We start from the raw sequence: 5,714 nt of genomic DNA, 5'->3' as shown, positions 1-5,714 counted from the left end.
ATCACCTCACCTTGCCTGTTGCTTTTATACAGGCTCACACCCACAGTTTTGACTGTGATGTTGAAACAGCATTTCCCATTTGTCTGTGGTTAAACTATGTTGCAATAATGATCACAATAAAAAAAAATAATATTCTGGATGGCTATAGTATAGTTTTTCTTGGCTTTACTTAAGATACCTGCAAGTCTTGGAGGCCCTCCAAACCAAAAATTCAGGGGAGGGAAAGGCGAACAGGCGGCAGGATAATCAAATAAAAAAAAAAATCTAGAATTTTGACCTATTGGAGAAAAGCAGGGACCCCATACAGATAAAAGGCTGTGGTCATAGGAGAACCTTCCCATAGTAATCTCGAAGTCCCTGGCCTTACTGAGTACTGGCACTCTGGCTTGGGTTCATTTGGTAGCAAGACTGTATGCACCTGAAACTCCGCTTCTCATCTTTGTCTCAGTACAGTAATGTGCCACTTAAGAAGAAGGTTTTATTAAAGTTCATATGGTAAGGGAAGAAACCAAGAGTTAAATATAAGGTTTTAACAAGTTGCAAAACAAAGAGGGTTTTACCTGATTGGAAACTGTACTTTTCTGCATGCTGCATGGCTTGACTGAAAGAGTGGATTGTGTTGTGTAATAAGAGACTATTGGATTGAAAAGGACATGACCTGAAGTTTGAATATTTATGGTATGATAAAGCTAACATGAATGTAAATTTTGACAATCATTTTGTGAGATGTGCCTTGTTAAGAATATGAAATAGATACAAACTAAAGTTATGCTCTAAGACAGGGTAGGCAATCTTTTTGAGCCGGGGGCCGAGTTGCTGTCCCTCAGTCAACTGGGGGGCCAAAGCCGGGGGTGGAGCTTCAACCCTCCGGGGGCGGGGGCATGTGCCGGGGGTGGAGCTTCCACCCTCCGGGGGCGGAGCAGCATGCCAGGGGCAGAGCTTCCACCCTCCGGGGGCCAGGCCTCCTCCTCTTTGTCGGCACCTGAAGGGGCCCCAGGCCCTGTCAGAGGCTGGCAAAAAAGCTGGCGGGGGCCGCCAGTGCTGGAGGCCTCCTTTTCTTTGCCGGCCCCTTTGCCGTTGCTGGGGCCCTCGAAGAGGGCTCCGGTCACCGCAACGGGCCTCCCAGAGGCCCGCTGCCGCCGTCGGAGCCCTGTAGCAGGGCCCCGGAAACTGCAACGGGCCTCCTAGGGGCCGCCGCCAATGGCGGTGAAGTCTCGCACGACCTTTCTGTGGTCACGCGAGACTTCACCTCTAGGCTGCCGCCATTTTGTTTCTCAAAATGGCAGCGAAGTCTCACGTGACCTCCAGAACAGTTGCGCAAGACTTTGCCGCCATTTTGAGAAATAAAATGGCGGCACCCGGAGCGGCGAAAAGCCGCAATTGGCGGCGGCAATGGCAAGTGTGGGCAGGGGCCAGCCAAAAGGCCTCCATGGGCCGCATCTGGCCCACGGGCTGGAGGTTGCCGACCCCTGCTCTAAGATGTCTCTATGGACTTCAGTGCAAAGAAGCCTTTTATATGAAGGAAACAACAGCAAAGGAAAGGTGGGTAACTTACCATGACCTTCTTCTGATCAAGAACAATCTAGAATTAAGTTGAATGAAAAGTATTGCTAGAGGTTTACAGTTTTCAGTGATATGGACAAATGGATAGATATTTGAAAGTTTTAAAATGGAAAAAAATTAGGCTTTGAATAGAACAAATCTGAATTTGAGCTGCAGTTATGTACAGATGATGAACATTTGATTTGCAAGATGTAGAAATTCTTGTTAAAAATGAGATGGAAGAGAAACAAGTTAAAGTTTTATGATAAAATGGACACAAAAGTTTGGATATAATATACAAATAGAATAGTGGGATAAATGTGGTTAAAGAGATCAAAATGTACATTGTGCTATGATCTTAAGGAGAACTTTTATAAAATGATGTGTTGCTGACATTTGACTTCAGAGAAGTTGGCTAAAATGCATAAAGGGGTTTCTAATTATGTTGGAAATGTGAGCATCAGGGTGGGACATTCTATCACACATGGAGGACTTGTGAGAAGGCTAAGAAATTTTGGAATCAAATACATTGTTTGAAACAGAGGATTTTAAAAGTTAATATTCAATTAAAACTTGAATTGTTCTTATCTGGACTGATAGATGACCAGGTGGAAAGTAAATATGGAAGACTACTACAATACATGACCATGGCTTGTTTGCCCAGAAATGGAAAAATACTGGAATGTTAATGAATGAGAAATGGCTGTTGAAATTAACTGATCTAGCAGAAATGGGCAAGCTGTGGTTAGAAGATGAAGGAAACGGCACAAACAATTGGCACTAAACCTTCCAAAAGAGTGGTGAGGAAAAGCTGATTTAATCATGACAAACCATAGGCATTGTTCAACAAAGGACACATCAGAATGACTGCTGGGAATGGGAGTAACACAAAGGCTTGTCATTATCATGTAAAACAATAGACACTTGTCCCTTGTCTGTGGCAGGTAGTGGGGGGAGGAGATATTATTATTATTATTATTATTATTATTAGGATTGATCCGTGATTTTATAAGCCTAAATTTACACAGCGCTGTACATACAATCTTTTTAACTGGATGGTTCCCTGCCCTCAGGCTTACAATCTAAAAAGACACGACACAAAAGGAGAAGGGAAAGGTGGTGGGGAAGGGGCCTCTCTAGTAGGGTAATACATATAAAATACATAGCAATACAGGAAATGATTCAATAAAACAGACAACAAAAGAACAACAAAAAGCAAGTGAGAATTATGCAATGCCTGGGAACGCTTCTCTGAACAGGATGGTCTTCAGCTCCGTTTTGAAGCTGGTTAAAGAAGAGATGGCTCTTGTTTGTGGGGGAAGATGGTTCCAGGAGTGAGGGGCAGCGAGTGAAAAGGGGCGAATCCGAGATGGGGCAGAGGAAATCCTGGGCTGGGACAGCAGACCTTGACTACCAGAACGGAGGGCCCGAGTGGGAAGGTGAGAAGAAATAAGATAGTATATTGTTGTACACCTTGGCACTCCATTGTGGTAGAGGGTTGGTCTCTGGAGCTGCTTCCACAGGGCATGAGTACAGGAGGTGGTGGAATGAGACTGCCCTTGGGGCTGATTTGGGGTTGACTCTGACTTTCTCTTACAAAGTCATGGGCTTTGGGAGGGAGCCCCCCAGGTTTGCTCATCCAAATATGACTGAGATAGCAACCAGTCTCTTTGAATTGCCCTTGGAGTCTGGTGTTTCACCTAAGGGATAGCTGGGGAGATATTGGAGGTTGACATCTGGGGCTCAGCTGGACCCAGTGAGGTTGCTCCCCCCTTGTTTTGTCACTTTGCTTATTCTCAGGCTTTAAACAGTTTAAGTAGATCATAAGTAAATAAGATGGCCATGTTAAACCAACTGTCTTATTATTTCAAGGTTTGTTTACAATTTCAACAATAACAGAAACACTTGGAGATTCAGAAAATGATTTGGGGGGGGGGACTTACATTTTCCCTTTTCTCTTATGAGAGGTCTGGTTCAGTTATATCAACTAAACCATTGATAATCCCGTCCCCCCCCCAGGAATGAAAGAAGTCAGAAAAAGACCATGGGTAATAATGGCAAATAATCTGGGACAACATTCAAAGACATAGCTATGTTAGTCTGGAAAATGAGTATGCCAAGGTATCTTGTAGCTACGAGTACAAAGGTCCTGCAAGATCCCTTTGCATACTGGGACAACATGTGTATCATTTGGATACCCCTGCAAATAAGGCACAATTTTCCAGGTTTGAACAATGCTTGCTATTTTACCTATACAGAACATGCTATAATAGGTTCCTCTGTATTACAGATGGACAGGCTGCATATTTTCAATGGTCCTTGCAGAGGAACCAGAGTGGCTTCATGTGTCCAGTATGTTTAAAATAATGGTCACATGGAAGAGATGACAGCTGCATCAGAATAGGAATCCCAAGACCCTGTTATGTAACAGAGAGGTTTCTATTTCAAGCACTTCGGGCAGTTTTCACAACCATTTTTAATGCAGTGCAGTCACAATGACTTAACATTTCTTTAAAGCTAGCTTTACCATGAAGAAGCAGTTTTTGCAATTGCTCTGATCAACAATATGTTTCCATCTTGTCATGTCCCAGCTCAGTCCAGTTTGTGAATTTCTAGGATTCCAAGTGTGGACTGAGATGTCAACATATAGAGCAATTGCAAGATGGCTTCATCTGGCCAGAATCTCACAGAGAAGTCAACTCATGGTGATTTTGGTTCAATGCATTTTAAAATACAGTCATGAGAATTATGTTCCTTGGTTTCTCAAGTCTCCAGTTTGGAAATGGCAGTGGTGAACTTAAATGTCAGATGTCTGGTTCTTTAGATATAGAGGAAGCAGCTGTGTGAAATAAGATGAGTTTTGTAATTATGAAGGTGGTGACAGAGGGGAAAATATACATAATTCTCCTATGAAAATCTCAAGACTCTGTACAGATGCACTCCAGCACACAAAGTAACATATCAACAGAATACACACACACACACACACACACACACACATATCAGGGACGTAGCCGGGGGGGGGTTCTTGGGGTCCGGACCCCCCTTCCATTAGAAAAATGAATGGTGCATGCTGCTGCGCCGCCGCACTCAAGCCCCATCATAATGGCGGCACTTAGTCTGGAAACCCCCCCCCCCGGTCCTAAAATCCTAGCTACGTCCCGGTATATATATTTGTTGCAGGCGTGTTTTGCTTTTAAAGGAACCTAAGATCCACTGAAGTACAATTTCAGGCAGTCTGACATGATAGAGGTCTAGAGGATTACCTCTTTGTTGCTTTCAGTGAGGATGGTTCTGTGCTTGGGCCTATGCTGTGACCATTATCTACAGCAATTATTTGCATTCATGAAGAAAAAGCAATATATATCAAGACTGTGGGGCGTGTTTCTTGTTTCTTTTGGATTTCTCACCAAAACCCTTGCTGTTTTAAGATAGTTTTATTAATATGTTTGTTTACTTACTTTTAGATCACCCAATAACTCAGAGGAGTGTCCAGTCTACAGAACAAACAATGAACTAGTGAATCAAAACACTATGACATTCTTGTTCATTGGAAGTTTCAAATGGAAGCAAAATATAAGCCAGAGTGAGTACCTGTACTGGACCAGGATCCAATGTTTGCTTCATGCTTTGTGGTTGTTGCACCCCATATGTTGAACTGAAAATTTGCCCAAATACATCCAGATGTGACCAAAAATCAGTTGCAGTATTTAATTCCTGTGTTTTTTCCTCAGCTAATCTTTGGCCACTTTGGCTCTTTTGGTCTGTCTTGCAGGTTTTTTAAAGGCATAATGCCATAACAGCCTGCATTTTGGAATATTTTACAGATAATTTCTCATTAAAAATTAATTGGTAGTGGTGTTCCTGGTGGCTTGGAACTCATGTGGCCCATGGACCACCCTTTCCCCCAAATTGATCGAAAGGGAAATTGAGCTCATTAGCTTAAGGCAGTCTTCCCCAAGCTTGAACCATCTAAATGTACTGGAACACAGCTCCTATCAGGTTCAGTCAACATGGCTGATCATGCTGGCTAGGGACAGAGCAGTAGGCTGGGGGAAGGCAGCATAAAATATGTCCTTATAATGAACCCAGCTAGAGATAATGAAGGGCTAGCAGTGATGCAAAGTCCTTAGCACCCTTTTCTTAGTCTACAGGCTTTAGAATGAGTTTAA

The sequence above is a fragment of the Sceloporus undulatus genome, chromosome 4 (genome assembly GCF_019175285.1).
Source record: "Sceloporus undulatus isolate JIND9_A2432 ecotype Alabama chromosome 4, SceUnd_v1.1, whole genome shotgun sequence".
NCBI lineage: Eukaryota > Metazoa > Chordata > Lepidosauria > Squamata > Phrynosomatidae > Sceloporus > Sceloporus undulatus.
The sequence above is the reverse complement of the archived record's forward strand: the minus strand, read 5'-3'. Positions refer to the sequence as shown.